Below are 24,638 nucleotides of genomic sequence, written 5' to 3'. Positions count from 1 at the left end.
GTGCTTTTAATAAATTCTATTGGGCTTCCCTGATGGCTCAGTGCTAAAGAATCTGCCTTCTAATGCAGGAGATGTGAGTTCGATCTCTGGGTTGGGAAGATCCCCTGGAGAAAGAAATAACAACCTCTCCAGTATGCCTGAGAAATCGTATAGACAGAGGAACCTGGTGAGTTGCAGTCCATGGGGTCCCAAGAGAGTCGGACACAACTAAACAACAGAAAGGATTGTATCACCTTGTAACCTTGTAATACTCAAGCAGATATTATTGTCCCTGCTTTATCAATGAGGAAATTGAGGCCCACAGAGAGAGAGACAGGTTTGTCTGACTGACCCCAGTATGTTGTTAGTAAGAGACAAAGTCACACCTAGGCAGTTTGCTTCTAGAACCCATGTTCTTACTCCATATATGTTGTAGCTGATCTTTGGGCTTCATTTCACAGATAAGCAGAGTGTGGTTCAGAGAAGTAATTGACCCAAGGTCCCCCTGTGCTCATGGTTGGAAGAGCAAGCTTGGAACCAGCTCTGGTTCCCAAGTCAATGCTGGTGACCCCTAGGCTGTTCTGTTTCCTGATGGTACTGCTGGTTTGGAAGCAGGGCTTTACCGAAAACTGCGGGGATTCTGCTAATAACGTCCTGCTTTGGCTGTATGGTTGCTTCAGCCCTGAGCCACTCGTACCTGGGAGCCTCTGTTGTTCCCCGTTCTCCATGAAGCAGACACTCTGGTTACTCTCTTCCCAGCCCCATTGCATCTGTGATTAATGTCGCTCACGGTGGGTGTTCTGATGGCAGTAGTGTTGCTAAATTGTCTTGAATAGAGCTGGTGTGATGTACATTATCACCAGCTATGAATGTCAGTGGGGGCATTACCAGAGTCTCTGGAAGTCTTTTGTCTTGAACAGTCTGAGCATGGAATCGCTCTTTGTTCTTCACTATTATCAAGTTCAATGTTGCAAAGCTGAAAAATGAGCTCTAACATGGGTCCTAGGAATCTTTTAGAAAATATTCTTAATGATGTACCAGTAAAAGTGTTCCTTCTTTTGGCAAGATCTCCAGTTCACTGAGTTTGTAGGCCAACCATGGGTGTGGTTCAGCTGCGTCTGGTTTATCTGAACCCATCGGCCATCTGCTGGAGTATTCTTGCTTTGTGCTGACCTTCCTGACAAGACTTCTTTGCCTGTGTGTGATAGACAACGTTGTTTGCTTTCACTCAATCCAGGTCAACTTCATTCCAGACGTAGAGACAGAGGGTCAATAAGACAGCCATGGCTCTTCACCCTAGGGGAGGTGGAGAATCACCAGAGAAAAGAGAGCTATCGAAGACATAGCTATGTAGTGGCCTAAGTGCCACGAGGGTCACAGAGGGGAGCAGCGACGGTGATAGGGTGTGCGGACCTAAATGCCGAGGACCCCTAGGGCGGCCTCTTTGAGGAGGTTATATTTATATTAAACCTGAAAGAAGAGAGAAAGCCATGAAGGGAGAAGTGTTCCAGCAGAGGGAATCGCATATCTAAAAACCCTGAGGTCAAGGTCTGGCAGTTTCTGGAGCCTGAAAATGAAGCATGCCGGCAGGAGAAGGGGGCGTGAGGGACAGTTGTCATGTGGGATGCTCTTGCAGAAGTAGGTGAAGGGTCTAGGTTGTACAGGACCACATGGATGTTGGTATATTTATTACACCCATGCAGTCCTGTATTGCTAACTCACTGCAGTGTTTTAGGCAGAGAAGTTCTATTAAAATAGCTATTAAAATAGGCAGAGAAGCTATTAAAATAGCTTCCTCTTGCTATTCTATCAAGATTGAATTGGGCTGAAAACTACCAAATATTGCTGAAGGAAATTTAAAAGATGAAAATAAATGCAGAGACACCCCATGTTCAAGGACTGAAAGACTGAGTAGCGCCGTGATGACTGACGTCCACCAGCGCCCCCTAATCCAAGGCACCATCCTCTCTAACCTCAGCCTCTGCACAAAGTACTCTCTGACTGGTGCACGGGTTCATGCTCTTCCCCTTCTTTCAATTCAATTTTCTTGTTAAAGGTGGTAAAATATACCTAACACAAAACTTACCATTTTAGCCATGTTAGCTGAAATAAAGAAAAGGGTCCTTGCAGGTCTGTGAGATTTATAGGGATGGAATATCACCCATTAGTTGCTTTTGTTTGTTTTTTTTTTTCAAATCTTGAGCCAAAATCAGAGCACCTCTTACTGTATTTTACTTTGAGTGAGCAATAAGAGTTGTTCAAAGGAAAGAGAAATTCTTAAAAGAGAACCTTGGTCCTGGAGAAACCAGACTTCACAAAACTCGATATAAGACTTTGGTTTATCTGAACCCATCGGTCCTCTACCAGAGATTATTACTGTTCTGTGCTGACCTTGGGTTTGTGCTGATCTTGTTTTGTGCTGATGGATGGGTTCTGATAAACCAAATGAGCAAACAAAAACTATCTTTTAGGCGTTGACTCCATTGTACTCAGGTGTTTGTTTAAATTGCCTTTATCTCCAGAGGGAAGCTGGGATTAGAAAACCTGAAACTCAAATCTTAAGTAGTAAACTATCAAAGACAGCCTTTTATATATCTAATGGAATAATGAGATTCATTTTACAGACCCATAATCTAGCATGAGTTTTTAAGAATTCATGTCTTAAGGCAAGAGAAATCTTTTTCCTCTTTTTTTTTTCCTTCCACCCAAAGATCTCTTAATCCATTCACTGCCTTCAGAATGATACATAAGCTTCAGAATGTGAGAGCTGGAAGGGAGCTGAGAGGAGACAGACTCCAACCCCCTCATTTTACAAATGAGGAAAATCTGATTAACTCATTTGTCCAAGGTCCCACACCTAATAGTGGTGGGCTCAGGACTAAAACCCAGATGTCCTGATTCCTAGGAAGTACAGACTTTGCTTCCAGCCTTGGAAAATGGTAATTGCTTCCATAATTTGAAATTGAGATGTGTTGAAATCCTTCTGAGTTCATTCTCATCCTAAGATGGATGTGTAATTGTCTAAGGCATCATCTGTTATTCTGCCAAAGATTCAACAAACTCCTCAGTGGGAAACCAGTTCTAATTTAAGTCAGAGCAAATGACGATTTTTTTCCTATTGTGGGGCATGACAAGTTTCAGAAATAATGAGCTCCATTCACCAGACTTCTCTTTGGCTTGGGTATTGTGCTCTAGAATTGTTCTTACTAATATCCTCTGAGGCACTGAAGGGTTATTCATGGGTTCTCAGAGCCATGTTTTATTATAGAGATCATTCATACCAGTTGTGCATAAGTGCATACCAACAGAAAGAGGACTTTGTATTGTGCGCGGGTATTTAGCTGAATGTGGAATGGTGTAGTGAGGTTTATGATCATATTAAGGTGCAGGTCTTATTTTTATATAAACCCTCTCTGGCCTGAGGCACTCTTCTCATTTCAACCCTACCTGCTATCACCTCCTGCCAAAGGGAATTCATGGTCATGAATGGACATTTTTCAACTCATTGAAAAATATCAAAAGGCAGATAGCTTATTAATGTCAAGCCATTGAACAGCTAGTTAAAATGGAGGAGCGGATAGAAATGTTCCTTAGAAACTCCTACACCTGGAAAGAGGCAGTGCCTTTTGTGCTATCCAAGCTTCACCATGCTACTCAAATGCCACCCCTACCAAAGCTTCTCTTTGTGTCTGCTGTGTGATCTAAATAATGTTTCTTAACCTTCTGAAGGCACAGGCTCTGTGGCAAATCTGATGAAAACCATCGGCTTCATCACACCCCCAATGCACATGAATACACACACCCAACATTGCTCGTAATTTCAGAGGGCTTAATGACCCTCCGGAACACATTGAGAGGCCCGGAGCTAAGAAACTCTGGATAGCATGCTGACTTTTCTTTATCTTAGAATTCAGGCCTTACAAGCTTTGAGGAAATTGCCTTTGGTTTCTTACTTGAAGTTTGAACCATGAACACTGATCAATATCAGGCCACACTCGATAGTAATTGAAATAAATTTCTCATGAAACATTCTCTTAACACATAGCAGGTATATCGTGCCAGATAACCTGCAAGTGCCTGGGATACCCTTGCTTAGAATTAAAATCTAGTTACGGACAAAGTCGAACTAACATATAGGATGCTTGGTTGATCACAAAGTAGGAAACCCAACCGGGTAAGGTTCAGAAGGCAGAGAAATCTCCTTGGGTCACAGTGATGAAATGGTCTTTCCAGAGTTGGTAGGAAGTGATCTTATTGTATGAAGCCTCAATAAGTTTAAGTAGGAGGAAGACAGATGTAGGGACGGGAGAAGGATATTTTGAGCAAAGGGGGCAATGCATTAGCAAAGCTATCAGGGAGAATGTCAGATCAAATAAGCAAGAATGTGAGTACCAATGAGTACATACAATAAAAATTTTCTATTCCTAGAACTGACTAACATAAATCTTCAAAGCTGATAGTTCTATTGACCTAATTCTGGTAAGAAGGAGTGGTTATTTAACCAATCAAACTAAAATGGCCACAGTATGAAGTTAGACGTACAAAACATCATTTACTGAATGCCTTGTGTTCTCGGCTAAAAGATCTATTCATTTTAATCTTTTCTCTGTAATTCTTTTCCAAGGTATTTTCTGTGTGTCTCTTAATAGGAGACTCAATATGTCTTCAACTTCTGCTGCAGTCTGTCTTACCTTTTTTATTCTTTTTTTTGCTATGGTTAATAAACAAGTTAGATTTTTGGGTATTCGAGTAGATGTATCTAGTATTTGAGTATGTATATTTGTGCATTTGCGTATCCATATACAATTGCATATGTGAAAACTTACATGCATGCATAAAAATTAGGAAAGGACTCTGAAGGCTTTATTATAAAGTGCTGGCAGTGGTTGCCTCTAGGGACTAGAACTGGAAGGCGGTGATGGCAAGAGGCAAACTTAATTTTACTCCGCATACTTCTGTATTGTTGCAGCTTTTTACAAGGAGCATATATTACTTTTGTAATTAAAGATAAAGAGAAAAAAAGAAGGAAAGAAATTGAATTTGACACACCTCCAAGTAATATGAAGCCTTTTGAAGGTATGAAGAAAAACAGTTATGCCTCAAGGGAAATTTATTTCATCAGACCTGTACTTTTTTTTTTTTTTCTTAATATGATGAAGCATCTAGCCCTGGATTTCCAGTGGGCCTGCTTTGTGTAAATGTGCAGAACTCTGCTAACAATTTGACAATTTATAGCACCTGGAAGAGGTGTTTGTTAGACTTCTCACCACATGGGCACATGTACACGTGCTTAATAGGTACTGGTGCCCCTCACTCTTCTCTGTAAAACTTCCCATAATCTCTCTCTCCTCCACCCTGTGCCTGGGGCTGTTTCCTGCACTGCGCCCCCGGTCTCAGGATGAGCTCAAGAGCATGACTGTGTTGTACCTGACAAAGCTCCATCCTTCCTTCTGAGTTCTCACCTGTCTAACATATCCAGAATGCAATGCATGTTCTCAGTGTAACATGAGCTTACCAGACACACAGAGCTTGCCATTCAGGGGGTAGGGGTATTCTGTACCTACACAAACAGATGGAAAATATAAAAGGATGGCTAGTAATTAAAATGTAAAGATCAAATACATTTGGGGGAATAGAATTTTTACTGTGGAATTATGCTGTAATGAGATGGGGCAAATGAGCAAACAAATGCCATGTCTAATCGGAAGCCTCCTGTGCAAAATCACTCATTTAATGAAAAAAGTAATGGCAGGAATATATGAAAACACTTTAACATCCTGTATGAAGAAGGCAGGAACGTGGATGTTCTTAGTTTTGAGAGCATCAAGTTGCTCTAGGAAGTAGCAAAAAGGGTTAAAGGAATGACTTACCACAGGCCTTTCAGAATGAATGTGGTAACTGGAAGCGATAATATAGAAATGCAGCATGGCATGGTAGTTAAAGGCATGGCCACAGGAGGACTGAATTCTGGCTTCTTAAGGGCTGTGTGACCTTGGTCAAGCTACTTAACCTCTCTGTGCTTGAGTTGGCTCATCTATAAAATGAAGTTAGTTGCAGTGACTACCTCTTGGGATTGTTAAGGATTTTAAAGGCGCTCATATTTACACAGCATTTAGAAGGTATGTAGTCCACAGATGATATGATGAAAAACTAAATTAATGAATATATGAAGCATGTGTTGAGCTCTTACTGCTTGCCAGACCCTGAACCAATTGGGCTGTGCATTGTTATTCCTCAGAAGCCTGTAAGAGTCCTATGACTGCTTCCATTTCATAGATGAGGACAGTGAAGCTCAGAGAAAAATGTGTATTTGTTTAAGATAGTGCCAGCAGCAGAATTTACATACAGGCAATCAGATTTCAGAGCTCATGCCTTCATCTATGACCACCTACTAGAGATGCAAAGGAAAGAATTAAAGAATTCTGATCCCAAACTAAGCATTCAATCCCTGACTTCAGATACTGTAAGTACAGTGGGTACGGGGTTTTCTTTTGGGGTGATGAGAAACTTTTGGAGCTAGATGGTGGCGATGGTTGTACAACATGGTGAATGTACTGAGTTGCCAATGACTCATTCATTTTAAAATGGTTAATTTTACATTGTATGTATTTTACCATAATAATACAAAAAGATTGGAGGTGCAAAGAGAAGCTGCTCCCACATGAAGAATATATTAACTGTTAATCTTGTCATCAGCTACTGTAACCAGGGTGCCCTAAAAGAACGGTCTATCTTCTCCTTGAGGCTGGTGTCTCTTCCAGAAACAGGGATGCTCTTCCTTTTATTAAAAAGACATTCAATGCAAATTCTGGGTGTAATGAAATCTCCCTGTGGCGAGCACATAACAACTGTCCCTCCCAAAAGTTGAGAGGCGTAATTGTATTTTCCTTCCTGATAATACAGTTCCTTGCATATTTTAAATCCTGAAAGTGAGAAAGTAGAAAAGCTTAGAGTCCAGGAGGGATTTTGTTTTCTATGAATAATAATTTTACAAAATTGAAGACACCAAAGTGGAATGAAATTAAGGGGGGATATTAAGAAATAAAGCATAATTTGTTTTTAATTTTTGTTTTTGCTGAGGTCTGTATTGAGCCTATTGTCTGGGGGCTGAATAAGAAAAACAGTGGTTTTAAAATTCTTCTTGGCTGCTTACTACCAAAGATTAGGAAAAGTTTAGTCCTTTAGTGAAGAGAATAACAATTGACAGTATGTTGTGGTCATGGGGTGCAAATATTAAACAGAACAAAATTGTTGACTGCTCAATTGATAGTAATAGGAGATTATTCAGGGTAGTCTAAGCTGGGTTGACTCTTTAAGAACTAGTTTGTCTTATCTGTTATATTTATTATTTCTAACCCCAAACAGGGATATCAGAGCGAATCATAAAATCTGTATCTGCAGCGTGAATCACAGCATTGTCAGCGAGCCCTGTGTGCCTTAATTCTTTTGTTGGCCATGATGATGAGGGGGAAGTCTCTGTCTCATTTAAAGAACTTCTCTCATTACATTACTAGAGGCAGTTGAAAGAATTTTTATCTTGTGGGAAACCAATATGCAAAACCAGATTCTGATGTATCGAAAATGTGCGCTGCTTGTGCTGACTAACTAAAGAAGCCAAAATAATGAAACAGACTCTTGTCGCTACAAATGAAAGCCTGGTTATGGAGCCAAGGCTTGGCCAACACCTGACGAAATTCAGCACCAGCTCCTTGCCATTACCCTGCACGTTGTATTTAATTCCTTATAATAACTCACCAGAGGAAACTCATGGGGTAATGCTGCCAGCTCCTCAGTTCTTTGGTTTCAGGGCATAATGTTCTGTACTTGGGAAACATGATACTGCTTCTGCTGAATCTGAAAAGGGTGGGCTGACAGGAGTTGTCAACTGGGCTGACTAAATTTTCCAAGGGATTTAGGATCACACTGCTCCCTCCCATGGAGATCCTCAAGTTAGGAATTAACATTTTTATATACTCCTTTTAAGATATGGTATTGTTTATTATGTCCATTCTTACAACATTTGGTCAGTTCACTTTGCTAATGTTGGGCATGGAGGATATAGAAATGAAACATTTAATAATTCTTTTGAAGGAATGAAAATAAGATTCTTTAGAGATTTTTTGTTGCCACTGTTGTGGTCAGCCTCAGTAGACTTAGAAATGTAAACGCCTCAATTCTATACGATAAAATCGATTTGCATTCTAAAGACAAGTAAGCAAGCAAACAGCCCTGGCACTGCTATTCTAAAGTCAGCATTACTGGTTTTTGTAGCATGTGAAAGAGAAAATGAAACCTGTACAAAAGCAACAACTAAACAGCAAAATCCCCCCAGAATAACAAATAAACAAGAAAACCAAAACAAAAAAGCAAAGCTCCCTGGAAAGGTGAGCTACAGGGGGCAGTTTCTTGACAGTCATGTGGCCTCATCCCTCATATCTCCCTTTTCTAAAGCTTTATTTATTTCAGAAGTGAAGAAGCTCAGTATATGGGGAAGTACAGAAGGGTTTCAGGCTGGATGTTGACAATTGTTTTATTTTATTTCACAGTTCTATGATTGGAACATGAGATGGCAGACTCAGTGGTCTAGCTGCTTGGATGGTCTTGGACTCAGATAAGTAAGTAACATTTCTTTATATTTACTGATGAGAAACCAAGAATCCAATTATCCCAAAATCGGATAATGTAGACAACAAAATAGTCCATGCTAATGAGTTGTAAGTAAGTAAAACATACATGAGGAGCAAAGTTCTTTTTTGGATTTAATTGATTTCACTCAGTCCCAGGATGATAAATGTTCTGCTTGTATGATAGTATTTTATGCCTTTGAAGGTCTGAATCATTGAACTTTACTAAGTGTTGCAAGATGCATTGTTTCTCAAAATTTCTTTGATGTAAGTGTGACCTGCATCTGAATTGTATGGTCTGGAATGGTTACATTTGTCCAGGATGCCAATCTCTGTTGGAAACATGGTGTCATATTCCCTAGTCTACCATAAGTCGTGCATTACTGGTATGAGGACTTGTGGGTTTTCTTTAAATAACGTAAGACATAGCAGTAGCAGGGTGTTAACATAGACTTTTATTCCAGTTATTCTGAATGATATGTGTTACAATGTGAAATGTGTTGCCTCTTTTTCTGATTTCTGTTTTTGTAAATAATATTTGGTGTTATAGACTCTCTGGTGATCCCAGAGCATCTTGTCTATGTTAATGTGAAATGGCATCTTGCTTATTGAAGGTAATATGGAAATACCCAGAAGACAAAAATCTTGTAAAATTTAAAAAGGGGTGGGAGGGTAGCAATATGTCTTTCCCAAGGAAATAGAACTATGCCCTGGGGCTAAACTTGGGTTTTCTTTTCTTGGGTTTGCTGATCTGGATTTTGTTATCTATTCTTGGGAGATAAGAGGTTAGATCCTGGTCCTGAAGCAGCTGTTTAATTGTCTCTTGGATGGTGAAATGGATTTCTAAGAACCTGCCTTCCTATGTGTCTTAGGACCTTATTTGTCATCTGGGTATCTTGGACAGCTCTTCCCTTTGGGCCCTTCATATAAGGCTTCCCCAGTGGCTTAGAGAGTAAAGAATCTGCCTGCAATACAGGAGACCTGAGTTCAATTCCTGGGTTGGGAAGATCCCCTAGAGAAGGAAATGGAAACCCACTCCAGTATTCTTGCTTGGAAAATCCCATGGACTGAGGAGCCTGGTGGGCTACAGTCCATGGGTTCGCAAAGAGTTGGACAGGATGGAATGCCTAACACAGGTGGTAAAAGTCCGTGACTTGCATGGTCTCAGGACCTTACACTAACAAATCACAGAGGACTCCAAAGGGCTTCACTTACGTATTAACTGTATTATAAATTGAAAGTAAAAAAAAATAATTTATATATTCATCTACTTTAAAAAATAACAGCAATAAACCCTGATGTAGTAGCTAAATATTTGTATAAACAATAGCTGTATTTTCTAAAACAAAATGAAATTAGTGAGAAGAGTGGTGTTGTTTTATAGTTTTGCAAGCCTTTTCAGTGTATAGCTTTATAGAAAAGAGATGGGGTCTCGTATCTGTTTCTGTATTCAGCCTATTGTGATACATTTGTTTTGGCTGAGGTGGAAGTGTAATCTGGTCTCACACAGATGTGTAGCTATAAAAGAGATGGATATTTTGCTGTCCTCTTTTAGATCATTGTGGGTTTTCTTCTTTGATAATATACCCAAGCTTGACAAGTGATAGTTTTTCTCAAGCTAGTTGTTGTATGAAATCTGAAAACAGAAGAATTAGTTTTATGTTTTGTTATGTTACAATCTATTGATCTCGTTTGTATTTTGAGTAGGTCTTTTTTACCTATGAATGATTTTGTGACATCATTCATTGACTATTTGAAAAATATTAGTTCGGACCTTCCAACTGTTAGCACATTTCAGTGTACAATATGAAAAAATTCATTAATGTCACCATTTATCTTATAAAAAAATCTTTATGTTTTGGGAGTCACTTAAGCTCACAGATACAAATATCTAACTTGTGCTTAGAAACTCACTTTTTATCATTGGCAATCCATACTGCAAGATGTTCGGTGGAAATGACAGTTACATTTTCTTTAATTTAGAAAAAAAAAAAAAAAGTCTGCCAAATACTGAAGTGTCAGTACTATTGCTTGCCCACTGTTCTTGCAAATAAAGTTGTATTCCACACACACACACTCAAAAGGTTGGGTCCACTCTCTGCTCAAATAGTCATTCAGATGCTTTTCCTTGGGACAACCAGCCGACTTCAGTGGTAACAGCAGGGTTTTATGCAACTTTCCTACTTTGTCATACAGAATAATAAAAAGACATGTGCTCTAGGGCCTGAATTTAATAGACTGATTTTTTTTGAAAACGCCCTTATCAGGGATATTTTATTTTTTTAATTATTATCTACTTATTTATTCATTTTTACTTTACAATATTGTATTGGTTTTGCCATACATCAACATGAATCCGCCATGGGTGCACATGTGTTCCCAATCCTGAACCCCCACCTCCCTCCCCATCCCATCCCTCTGGGTCATCCCAGTGCACCAGCCCCGAGCACCCTGTATCCTGCATCGAGGGCTTCCCCGGTGGCTCACTGGTAAAGAATCTGCCTGCTGTTGCAGGAGACGCAGGTTCAATCCCTGGGTGGGGAAGATCCCCTGGAGAAAGGGACATTTTAAAATGTAACTTCCTCTTCCTTGTTCTCCTCTTCCTCCTCCTTGTTGTGTGAGTGCCCCTTTGTGAGGGAGAGAGGAGAGGGGAAGGGAGCGAGAGGGAGGGACAGAAGTGGGAGTGGAAAGAAACAGAGGGAGGCTGCTATGTTCTGTGTTAAGCCACTTCGCAGTTGTACCACGATTACTTTTGCACCATCAGTGTATAGGTGGAGAGTGAAAACAGCAATAAAGTCTTAGGTTGATCACCACCATCATTTTGACCTGTCAGTTTCCCCAAGAGGCTCCTTGCACCCCACACCTGCCGCCCACCCCGTAAAGGGTTCTGTGGACCCCATTTTGAGAACTGCTACTCTAGGCTAACTCTTGGTTCTGGAGGGTCATGCTTCATGAAGCTTTGTTCTTGCTTTCCTTTGTTACTGACTTTCTGAGCTTAACTAACTTATCAACTATACTGTGACTCCCATCGCGAGTGCTTTGCCTGTGTGAAATATTTATCTCCAAGTGAATCGCTTAGCAGACATTCCCACTGAAAAATAAGTTAAGACAGAGATTGTCTGAGAAGAAAAAAATATTAAAAAGCATTGATCCAAACCTTTAGTGACTAGGTAATATTGCTGTGATCTAATCACAGTGGCAGAATGTTCCTCAAGCGTTGAAACGAACAGCTCCGTAATTTTCACACTGTGCTATACGACAGATGGCAAAAACTGTTTTGATTTTTCCCAATATCTGAGGAGCAGCAAGTAGAGCTTCTGCCTCCCACTTTACCCTCGCTCTCTGTCATTTCTGGTCGGCCTGACAGCACACCAATTTTTACCTCTGTGATCTGTTCTCTTGATGACTATGTTTTCAATAGCTAGTTAGTATAAAAATAAAATGTGTGGGTCCCATCAAATAAACTAATTAAGGCTTAGAAAGTGTCAAAATCCAAAAGGCAGGGGGAACAGATTAGGCTTTGAGCAGAAGAGACACAGAGACCTGACAACTAATTTGTTGCTATGGCAACAGGAGAATCAATATCCCTCAACTGGGCAGCTAGTTGACAGTAATTTTTCCTAGGTCAGAGAATTGGAGAGATGGAAAACCACCTTCTGCTATGCAAAGAATCACTCTCTCCTTTGTAACCAAAAAGCTTCTGAAGGATTTGTAAATCCCTGTGGTATAATTCCTACCAAGTCTAAGAGAGAGTGACGGACCTGATCTTGAAGAAGGCACTTGACACGTGAAAGGGAGGTCTGTTGATTACTGCATTTTCTTATGATGCCCTCGTTGTCTTCTCCATAATCAAAGTATAAAGACGTGTATTTCTTATGCATACTGTTTTCTGTAAATTAGTGCCATGAGTTTATCTGAAAACTGGCATGTTTCATCTTTTTCTTCCATTTATGAATAACCATAAAAACAGGCAAAGAGGCAAAGAATTTCTGTGTGTGATCTTCATTACTGTCTTGCCACATGCGAAATTAGTGTTTTCCTGGATGTGGTATGTTGGTGAGGGGCAGATTTCTCCCCCTACCCCTCTTGAGTTCTTGTGGCTAGACCGAACAAGACCAGGAGAAATATCGGTAACCTCAGATATGCAGATGACACCACCCTTATGGCAGAAAGTGAAGAGGAACTAAAAAGCCTCTTGATGAAAGTGAAAGTGGAGAGTGAAAAAGTTGGCTTAAAGCACAACATTCAGAAAACGAAGATCATGGCATCTGGTCCTATCCTTCATGGGAAATAGATGGTGAAACAGTGGAAACAGTGTCAGACTTTATTTTTTGGGGCTCCAAAATCACTGCAGATGGTGATTGCAGCCGTGAAATTAAAAGATGCTTACTCCTTGGAAGAAAAGTTATGACCAACCTAGATAGTATGTTCAAAAGCAGAGACATTATTTTGCCTACAAAGGTCCATCTAGTCAAGGCTATGGTTTTTCCTGTGGTCATGTATGGATGTGAGAGTTGGACTGTGAAGAAGGCTGAGTGCCAAAGAATTGATGCTTTTGAACTGTGGTGTTGGAGAAGACTCTTGAGAGTCCCTTGGACTGCAAGAAGATCCAACCAGTCCATTCTGAAGATCAGCCCTGGGATTTCTTTGGAAGGAATGATGCTAAAGCTGAAGCTCCAGTACTTTGGCCACCTCATGCGAAGAGTTGACTGATTGGAAAAGCCTCTGATGCTGGGAGGGATTGGGGGCAGGAGGAGAAGGGGATGACAGAGGATGAGATGGCTGGATGGTATCACGGACTCGATGGACATGAGTTTGAGTGAACTCCGGGAGTTGGTGATGGATAGGGAGGCCTGGTGTGCTGCCATTCATGGGGTTGCAAAGAGTCGGACATGACTGAGCGACTGAACTGAACTGAACAGGAGGAAAAAAACAAATTTTAATCATGCATGCAGAGGTCTCGCAGAAATGAGGCCTTAGAAATAGCCGACACAGGCAGCTTTCATACTTCTTAGACAAAGGAACAATAAGTTTAAGAGGAGTAGGCAGCACAAAGAAACATCAGTTTTGGATGTTCAATTAGTTATGAATCTAAACAGGGACTAGGCTTGGGGTAGGCAATCAAAGAAGTAACAAGTTTTGTTGATACTAGCTTCCTGGATTCTGAATTCCCTATTTCTAGAGGTTAGGGTGTCTTTTTTATGCCTCTGGATGCAGGGAGCACAGTCTTTCACATGAGAAATTTATTTCCTGCTTCCAGGCAGACAGGAGGGTCAGAGTGTCCCTCTTGTGCTGGCTGTTTCTTAAGTAACCTTAACTGAAAATAACAAATATGCCATGAGGCACATCTGGGGGCAGACTTCCCTGAACCCCAACAGGTGTCCCTGATGCTCTAACACCCCATCAGGACTACTGAACAGATTGGAACAGACCTTACTTGGTGCTTTGTGGAAATTTGTCATTGAGCAGAAAGAGGCCCTCAATGTTAACGTCTATTTTCCTAAACATGCTTCTCAGGCATAGCAGGTTTCTGAGTTGGTTGGTGCATAATAATATCTGATCCGGTAGAACAAGAGATTCATACCAAACCCATTTTAAAAAATGATGCAATGCCAAATGGAATGGATGACAAATTGCAGAATGAAGAACAAATAGTTATTCCCTCTTTTGTAGCAGTTCCTACTCCAAGGATCTACATGTTCCTTTTTCTTTCCCTTCCTTCCTTCCTTCCTTTTTTTTTTTTTTTTTTTTTTTGACAACATACTGTTAATGAAACTATTCTGAGACCCTGTCCAAGAGTCCATATACAACACAGTCACAGAAAGTTCCACGATGTCTTTTCGGTGACGGCTCTTGATGACTCTCTCTTATTAAGTGCCATGATATGACATTACGGCAAAATTAAAATACAGGCATGCAGTTTTAGTACCAGGGCATTAACAGAAATGTCATCCCTAACAAATGAGGCACTGGGAAATCTGCCCCGTAGCCCGAGAACCATGCTTATTTTTGCCTTTTGTTATAACTTATAAAAACAAACATCCCGATGTAAACGCCTCTGGGTTAGATTTCCAGTAGAGAGGCAGGCAACAGGCTCCAGTGGGAAAATGGGGAGAGGCAGAGTTTCTGTTTGTTTGTTCAGAGAAAGGATTTCTGGCCTGGGGCGGTCCAGCTGCAACTGCTGTCAGTATTGAGGTGATGGGACTATTTTTTCTAACTAGATCAAAAAGAGACAATGCTGACTGTGATTCACTGTATCAGAGAGAATGGGGTGTCGGGGGAGGGGAGAGGAAGAGGAAAAACAGGTGATTGTTACTTCTCACGGAAATTTTTTGCTGGAGCTGCCGCTCTGAAACCAGAGCAAACTGTAGCTGGGTCCATTGGCAAGGCCAGAGCCGGAAGGAAAAAGGAGGGAAGTCCTGCTGTCCTCTGTTACGGGAGTGGGAGGAGGCGGTAGGCACTGTGTCTTCTGAGAGAACTGCCAATCTCCGGTGTGACTCAGATCAGGTTTATGAAGAACATGCTTGATTTCTTATCCCCCGACTACCTCCTGTTCCAGTCTTTCTGTCCTCGGCATCTGCATGGTACTATTTGGAGAACATGGCTTTGGGGCCAGCCACATGTCGGTTCTTCCCAGTAGCTGGGTGAAATGAACACTGGCCAAAGAGACCTTCTGTGTCCTCACTCCAGCCACCGTGAGTGTGCAGACACGGTGAGAATCTGGACTTGTCTGGGCCTGTGCTCTCTTAGTCTCTTGATACTGACCCATCGCTTGGGCTACTCTGAGAAATCTGAATATATAAAAAAAATGTGTCTCTTTAATTCTGCAATCTGCCTTTCCCCATCCATCCTTTTTTACTTTCAGTTGAGAAAATAAATACAGTGAGTAATAAAAGCAAAAGAGAGAAATAAATAAACCTGAGTAATTGAACAGAAGGACTCTATTGGATTTATTTATGTATAAAAAGATTACTGAGGGCTTTCTCCATGGCAGCCGTGTCCCTGGGAATAAACATCCCATAGAACTAGCAGACGCAGTCTTTGCCTCCAAAGGCCACATTGCGTTGAATCAGTAAGACTCCTATTCTGGCTCATTTTGTTATTTTGGTTGAACAGATACTTGGAGGTTAGCTTAGGGTGTTGACTTTCTTATTGTTCTTAAAAATGTTTGAGTTTTGTATGCATTCAAAATTCATCAATAAAATGAATTAGAGAAGTATTAACTGACTTTATTGGAAATTCCAACCAAATTATCTGTTTTATAGCATAGGCCATATTCTATACCTAGGAAAAACATTATTAAGGTTAATAACGGTGATTCCCAGGCTGCATAGGCATGGTTACGTAGCTCAGAAAAATACCAAATGGGGCTCCAAGTGCTCCTCCTCTTTGAGTCAGATTAGCTCTTGGAAATAGCTATGAACCTTTCAGTGGACTGAGGGGGCTGTCCTGTTGTTCATTCGCTCAGTCATGTCCAACTCTTTGTGACCCATGGACTGTGCCGCATGCCAGGCTTCCCTGTCCTTCACCATCTCCTGGAGTTTGCTCAGACTGATGCCCACTGAGTCAATCATGCCATCCAACCATCTCATCCTCTGTTGTCCCCTTCTCCTCCTGCCCTCAGTCTTTCCCAGCATCAGAGTGTTTTCCAATGAGTCAACTCTTTGCACCAGGTGGCCAAAATATTGGAGGTCCTAAAACTGCTCCAAAATGTCAACCAATACTACATGTGACTATTTAAATTTAAACTTAAGCTAAATTACAAGTTAAATTTAAAACTTGGCTAGTAGTTACCACAATGGACAGAACCTCATACAGAGTGTTTCTGTGAGCCCAGAAAGTTCTGCTGGGCCATGCGGCTCACATTCACCATCCACCCCCGGCCGCCCCTGCCACCAGCCGTTCTTGTGCATCTAGTATGTGCCAGGAATGGCCCTGATAAAGTCAAGGCACAGTCTCTGCCCTCAGGGACATCTGGTCCAGTGTAGAATCAGGTCATAAAGAAGACAAGCAGAGGCTGTGATAACATGGGAGAAGGGTAGGACCAGGGTGGCTGGGGTGGGCAGTACAGAGACGTGTTATGTAAGAGGGCAGGGAGGAAAGGCCCTCTTAAGGAGCTGGTGTTTGAGCTGGAAGCTGACATGTGAGAAGCAGTAGGCTGGTGAAAGCCAGAACAATGGTGTTTTGACACCAGGGATGACATGAGCTGAGCCACTGAGGGGGAAAGAGCTAGCCTTTCCTGTTGCTCCTCTTCATTACAGAGGTTTGCAGGGAACAGTGGAATGAAGGTGGCTGACAGGGTGACGTTCCTTTCCTTCCCTGAGGTCTACCCCAGCTTGCAGGGGTACTTTCCTTGTTTCTGGGCTCTCTTCCCATCCATATCAGAACATTTTTTCTGCTGTGATAAGAGGCCTATTCCCCTCAGCCTCACTATGAAGCTAGGGAGATGCTGAAGAAAGTACCTGTAGCTTTCATGTAAGACAGTTATGTTTCAGTGGAGAAGGCAATGGCACCCCACTCCAGTCCTCTTGCCTGGAAAATCCCATGGATGGAGGAGCCTGGTAGGCTGCAGTCCATGGGGTCGGTAAGAGTCGGACACAACTGAGCGACTTCACTTTCACTTTTCACTTTCATGCATTGGAGAAGGAAATGGCAACCCACTCTAGTGTTCTTGCCTGGAGAATCCCAGGGCTGCCGTCTATGGGGTCACACAAAGTTGGACATGACTGATGCAACTTAGTAGCAGCAGTTATGTTTCAGGGACCTGACATGCTCTATCTGATTGGGGTTAACAATGAGCTGAGGAGGCTTGTCTGTGCTAATGTTTTTATTATCTTTATATGCAAAATTTCTTCCCAATTTAGACCGATGGGAGCTTCTCTAGGAAGGTGGGTGTCTGCTTTTGAGGCTTTTGCTGTTCTCTGAGTCGAGTTTTGAGTGCCTGGAGGGGCTGAATACATCTTCCAAGTTCAGGACATCTGGGCCTTTGAACCTGGGAAGGATTCACACACCCTGCTGTGCATGCTGTCCTCTGAGAACTCCTTCCCCTCTGATACATACAAGAAGCCACAGCCCACACTGACACTGGCCAGTCGCCTATATTTAGAACTCTCTGTGATCTCTGGAAACCCTGGCCCAGCTCTTGGAGGAGGGGAAGCAGTATATGGTTGGCCTGGTAACCAGACTTAGCAGAATTCTTATTGCATCCACCTCCCATAGACCATCAATAAGAGCAACCCTTGGAAAGTAGGGCTTAAACCATTAAATCTTTTATTTATTTTCAGTAGGACACTCTGAGAACTGGGGCTGGAACTGTTGCTTGCTGAGGAAATGGAGTGGTAATGAAACTAATGAGGCATTAAAACGGGTACATAAAAATGTCACCGTGTTGAGACTGAGGAAACGGAAGGTCTTCTGAGAAAGTTCCCCACTTATCAGAAAAGTTACCTGGAAATAAAACCTCATCCAAGCAGGAAAATAGTCCCTGAGCATATTCTGTGAAGATTATTTTCATTCATTGTTCTTTCTGGTTTCCCAGATGCATAATTTGAATCTAACTACAAAGCATACCAAAGAAAGGCAAGGAGCATCTTTTGCAAGTAAGAGATGGATTCTACTGCCTTCTGTATTATGTGTCTCTAATAGCTGTACATATTTTTTATATTCAGGTGTATACTATTGCCCATATCAAATATGATTTTCAACTGGAGAGAGTTAATCAAATGTGATTGAAATGGTGCTTTATGAAACTAAAACCAAGCATTATTTAAGGAGATGATTCTTTTTTTTCTTATGAGAATGTAACAAAAGCCACCGCAAAAAAGTTTTGTCTCAGTACTTAAACTGAGAGTATTGTGAGTGAGAAGGGGTGCCAGGTACTCTGTAGGGGCTCTAGTGATATTTACAAACTGTTGTCCATTGATGAGTCTTCAGGGCAGAATAACAATCATACTAATTCTTAGACTATTTCATTAATAGGATCCACGGCAGACAGGTATTATGGAAGGGTTTAATTTCCCTAGTAGCTTTGTTGGAATTGGGAGAAAATGATGGAAGGGAGGGTTAGTCAATGTGGTTTATTTGGATTTGATTATTCTTTATGGGAAAAAGTTTATGTCTCTGTGAAAGAGCAGGGGAAAGAGAGGGAGAAACTTGCTCATTGCCTGTGAATTGAAGGGTGTTAAAAAGGAGGAGTCTCCTAGCTACATACAAACCAGGGCAGCCGCCAAGAAAAATGTGTCTATACACCACTAAGAAATTTTTTCTTAAATTTGATTAATTTTGTACTGAACTGAGTTGCATTCCCTTTGGATCTGTACACAGAAGCTCATGATAAAGCATCTCAAATACACCACATATATTTACTTTGTGGGTAAGTAAAAACAACAACATATATGCAGAGATAGTGCCATGACATAGGTTACTGGAAGTATAATTCTATTCTGGAGAGACTAGGAAGTAACTTTTTCAGAGGTAAAACAAAATTAGAACCTGTTGAGTGAAATTGTCTTCACCATGAATCAATTTTATTCTTTAGCATCAAACAGGATTCTCTGTGCTCATTGAGGATGTATCTTCTTTTTGTATTTTTCTGAGTACTTAGAGGGGACCTGGTGCATAAAGAAATCTGAAAATATAACAGCATTTTGAGTTATTAGCAAGCCAGATCATCTAGGATTATTAATAATTTTATGGATCCAGTGACTCTTTATTTAATAACTTAGTGCTTCCCCCTTTACCACTTTAACCCCAGTTCTGAAAACTGTTTTGTTCCATGAGATTCTTCTGTAGAAATATGAGAAGAAATTATATTTTCTGCATATTCATATAGAGTTTTCAAAGGTTACATGGTACATTTTTGTTGAATTTCCTTTTTCTTTATTCTCCATATAGGGTGATAAAGAATAACCTGCTCATAAAATTCACCCATTTCAGTCCATTTTAGTTCACTGATTCCTAAAATGTCGACGTTTACTCTTGCCATCTCCTGTTTGACCACTTCCAATTTGCCTTGATTCATGGACCTAACACTCCAGGTTCCTATGCAGTATTGCTCTTTACAGCATCAGACCTTGCTTCCATAACCAGTCATATCACAGCTGGGTGTTGTTTTTGCTTTGACTCTGGCTCTTCATTCTTTCTGGAGTTATTTCTCCACTGATCCCCGGTAGCATATTGGGCACCTACCAACCTGGGGAGTTCATCTTTCAGTGTCCTATATTTTTGCCTTTTCATAATGTTCATGAGGTTCTCAAGGCAGGAATACTGAAGTGGTTTGTCATTCCCTTCTCCAGTGAAACATATTTTGTCAGAACTCTCCGCCATGACCTGTCCGTCTTGGGTGGCCCTACATGGCATGGCTCATAGGTTCATTGAGCTAAACATGGCTGTGATCCATGTGATCAGTTTGGTTAGTTTTTTGTGATTACAGTTTTCAGTCTGCCCTGTGATAGAGAAGGATAAGAGGCTTATGAAAGCTTCCTGATGGGATAGACTGAGGGGGATACTGGGTCTTGTTCTGATGGGCAGGGCCATGCTCAATAAATCTTTAATCCAATTTTCTATTGATTGGTGAAGCTGTGTTCCCTCCCTACTATTTCAGTTCAGTCCCTCAGTCGTGTACGACTCTGTGAGACCCCATGAATCGCAGCACGCCAGGCCTCCCTGTCCATCACCAACTCCTGGAGTTGAACCAAACTCATGTCCATCAAGTCGGTGATGCCATCCAGCCATCTCATCCTCTGGCATCCCCTTCTCTTCCTGCCCCCAATCCCTCCCAGCATCAGGGTCTTTTCCAATGAGTCAACTCTTCGCATGAGGTGACCAAAGTACTGGAGTTTCAGCCTCAGCATCAGTCCTTCCAAAGAACACCCAGGACTGGTCTCCTTTAGGATGGACTGGTTGGATCTCCTTGCTGGCCAAGAGACTCTCAAGAGTCTTCTCCAACACCACAGTTCAAAAGCATTAATTCTTCAGCACTCAGCTTTCTTCACAGTCCAACTCTCACATCCATACATGACTACTTGAAAAACCATAGCCTTGACTAGAAGGAAATTTTTTGGCAAAGTAATATCTCTGCTTTTTATTATTTTTTATTTTATTATTTATTATTATTATTATTTTTTACTTTACAATGTTGTAGTGGTTTTGCCATCCATCAACATGAATCCGCCATGGGTGTACATGTGTTCCCAATCCTGTATCCCCCTCCCACCTCCCTCCCCATACCATCCCTCTGGGTCATCCCAGTGCACCAGCCCCAAGCATCCTGTATCCTGCATTGAACCTAGACTGACGATTCATTTCATATATGATATTATACATGTTTCAATGCCATTCTCCCAAATCATCCCACCCTCTCCCTCTCACAGAGTCCAAAAGACTATTCTATACATCTGTGTGTCTTTTGCTGTCTCGCATACAGGGTTATCATTACCATCTTTCTAAATTCCATATATATGTGTTAGTATATGTTAGTATACTGTATTGGTGTTTTTCTTTCTGGCTTACTTCACTCTGTATAATCGGCTCCAGTTTCATCCACCTCATTAGAACTGATTCAAATATATTCTTTTTAATGGCTGAGTAATACTCCATTGTGTATATGTACCACAGCTTTCTTATCCATTCATCTGCTGATGGACATCTGCTGAGGTTGCTTCCATGTCCTGGCTATTATAAACAGTGCTGCGATGAACATTGGGGTACACGTGTCTCTTTCAATTCTGGTTTCCTCCGTGTGTATTCCCAGCAGTGGGATTGCTGGGTCATAAGGCAGTTCTATTTCCAGTTTTTTAAGGAATCTCCACACTCTTCTCCATAGTGGCTGTACTAGTTTGCATTCCCACCAACAGTGTAGGAGGGTTCCCTTTTCTCCACACGCTGTTCAGCATTTATTGCTTGTAGACTTTTGGATTGCAGCCATTCTGACTGGCGTGAAATGGTACCTCATTGTGGTTTTGATTTGCATTTCTCTGATAATGATCTCTGCTTTTTAATATGCTATCTAGGTTGGTCATAACTTTCCTTCCAAGGAGTAAGCGTCTTTTAATTTCATGGCTGCAGTCACCATCTGCAGTGATTTTGGAGCCCAAGAAATAAAGTCTGACACTGTTTCCACTGTTTCCCCATCTATTTCCCATGAAGTGATGGGACCAGATGCCATGATCTTCATTTTCTGAATGTTGAGCTTTAAGCCAACTTTTTCACTCTCCTCTTTCACTTTCATCAAGAGGCTTTTCAGTTCCTCTTCATTTTCTGCCATAAGGGTGGTGTCATCTGCATATCTGAGGTTATTGATATTTCCCCTGGCAATCTTGATTCCAGCTTGTGCTTCTTCCAGTCCAGCATTTCTCATGATGTACTCTGCATGTAAGTTAAATAAGCAGGGTGACAATATACAGCCTTGATGGACTCCTTTTCCTATTTGGAACCAGTCTGTTGTTCCATGTCCAGTTCTAACTGTTGCTTCCTGACCTGCACATAGTTTTCTCAAGAGGCAGGTCAGGTGGTCTGTATTCCCATGTCTTTAAGATTTTTCCACATTTTGTGGTGATCCACACAGTCAAAGGCTTTGGCTTAGTCAATAAAGCAAAAGTAGATATATTTCTGGAACTCTCTTGCTTTTTCCATGATCCAGCGGATGTTGGCAATTTGACCTCTGGTTCCTCTACCTTTCCTAAAACTAGCTTGAACATCAGGGTGTTCACAGTTCACGTATTGCTGAAGCCTGGCTTGGAGAATTTTGAGCATTACTTTCCTAGCGTGTGAGATGAGTGCAATTGTGCGGTAGTTTGAGCATTCTTTGGCATTGCCTTTCTTTGGGATTGGAATGAAAACTGACCTTTTCCAATCCTGTGGCTATTTACCTGGGGCCAAACTATGGTGGAGGTAATGAAGATAAATGGTGACCTCCCTCAAAAGACCCCATGCATGTACTGCTACAGTCCATGCCCCCAACCCTGCAGCAGGCCACCACCAGCTTACACCTTTGCCAGAGACTTCAAGACACCCACAGGCAAGTCCGGGACAGTCTCCTGTGGGATCACTGCTCATTTTTCCTGGGTCCTGATGCACAAGGTGCTGTTGTGCCCTCCAAGAGTCTGTTTTCCAGTCCTGTGTATGTTCTGGCAGCTCTATGGTGGGGTTAATGGTGACCTCCTCCAAGAGGGCTTATGCCATACCCACTCCCAGAGCCCCTGCCCCTGTGGCAGTCCACCACCGACCTATACCTCCACAGAAGACACTCAGACACAGTTCTGTCTCGGTCTCTGTGGGGTCCCTGGGTCCTAGTGCACAAAAGGTTTGTTGGAGCACTCTGAGCGTCTCTGGCAGGAATGGGGTTTGATTCTAAACACGAATTCACCCATCCTATCATCTTGCTGGGGCTTCTCCTTTGCCCTTGGATGTGGGGTATCTCTTCATAGCTGCTCCAGTGCCTCCCATCTTACTGGGGTTTCTCTGACCTTGGACGTGGGGTATATCTCCACATGGCCGGTCCAGCGAAGCAGAGATGCTGCTCCTTACCTTGGACATGGGGTATCTGTTTGTGGCTACTCCAGCGAAGCACAGGAATCCCTTAGAAGAAATGGAGTAGCCATCATAGTAAACAAAACAGTCCAAAATGCAGTACTTGGATGCAGTCTCAAAAATGATAGAATGATCTCCGTTCATTTCCAAGGCAAATCATTCAATATCACGGTGATCCAAGTCTATACCCTGACCAGTAATGCTGAAAAAGCTGAATTTGAATGGTTCTCTGAAGACCTACAAGACATTCTAGAATTAACACCCAAAAAAGATGTCCTTTTCATTATAGAGGACTGGAATGCAAAAGTAGGAAGTCAAGAAACACCTGGAGTAACAGGCAGATTTGACCTTGGAGTGCAGAATGAAGCAGGGCAAAGGCTAACAGAGTTCTGCCAAGAGAATGCACTGGTCATAGCAAACACTCTCTTCCAACAATACAAGAGAAGACTCTACACATGGACATCACCAGATGGTCAATGCCAAAATCAGACTGATTATATTCTCTGTAGCCAAAGATGGAGAAGCTGTGTATAGTTAGCAAAACAAGACTGAGAGAAGACTTGTAGCACAGATCATGTACTCCTTATTGCCAAATTCAGACGTCAACTGAAGAAAGTAGGGAAAACCACTAGACCATTCAGGTACGACCTAAATCAAATCCCTAATGATTATACAGTGGAAGCGACAAATAGATTTAGGGAGTAGATCTGATAGACACAGTGCCTGATGAACTATGGACAGAGGTTCATAACATTGTACAGGAGACAGGGATCGAGACCATCCCCAAGAAAAAGAAATGCAAAAAAGCAAGATAACCTTTGGATCTGAGGAGGCTTTACAAATACCTGTGAAAAGAAGAGAAGCAAAAACAAAGGAGAAAAGGAAAGATATAACCATTTGAATGCAGAGTTCCAAAGAATAGCAAGGAGAGATAAGAAAGCCTTCCTCAGTGATCAGTATAAAGAAATAGAGGAAAACAATAGAATGGGCAAGACTAGAGATCTCTTCAAGAAAATTAGAGATACCAAGGGAACATTTCATGCAAAGATGGGCTCAATAAAGGACAGAAATGGTATGGACCTAACAGAAGCAGCGGATATTAAAAAGAGGTGGCAAGAATACACAGAACTGTGCAAAAAAGATCTTCACGGCCCAGATAATCACAGTGGACCCAGATAATCAGAATGGTGTTATCACTCATCGAGAGCCAAATATCCTGGAATTCAAAGTCAAGTGGGCCTTAGGAAGCATCACTACGAACAAAGCTAGTGGAGGTGATGGAACTCCAGTTGAGCTATTTCAAATCCTAAAAGATTAGGCTGTGAAAGTGCTGCACTCATTATGTCAGCAAATTTGGAAAACTCAGCAGTGGCCACAGGACTGGAAAAGGTCAGTTTTCATTCCAATCCCAAAGAAAGGCAATGCCAAAGAATGCTCAGACTACCACACTATTGCACTCATCTCGCACACTAGGAAAGTAATGCTCAAAATTCTCCAAGCCAGGCT

The 24,638-nt window shown here is 41.6% G+C and overlaps 1 long non-coding RNA gene across 2 annotated transcripts in view; it reads left to right on the top strand.

Moving 5' to 3' along the window:
* The window catches only part of LOC132658181 (uncharacterized), a 130,860-nt gene that overhangs the window by 85,438 nt on the left and 20,784 nt on the right, over positions 1 to 24,638 (top strand). The window contains exon 2 of one of the 2 annotated variants that reach the window (XR_009597426.1): positions 8,526 to 8,594. This is a non-coding gene — a long non-coding RNA (uncharacterized LOC132658181). Of the gene's footprint in view, positions 1 to 8,525; positions 13,541 to 24,638 lie in introns of those variants that run through there. The other variant, XR_009597425.1, reaches the window with a different exon arrangement.

This window comes from Ovis aries, chromosome 19 (assembly GCF_016772045.2).
Source record: "Ovis aries strain OAR_USU_Benz2616 breed Rambouillet chromosome 19, ARS-UI_Ramb_v3.0, whole genome shotgun sequence".
NCBI classification, from domain to species: domain Eukaryota; kingdom Metazoa; phylum Chordata; class Mammalia; order Artiodactyla; family Bovidae; genus Ovis; species Ovis aries.
This window is presented reverse-complemented; position numbering and strand designations above follow the sequence as displayed.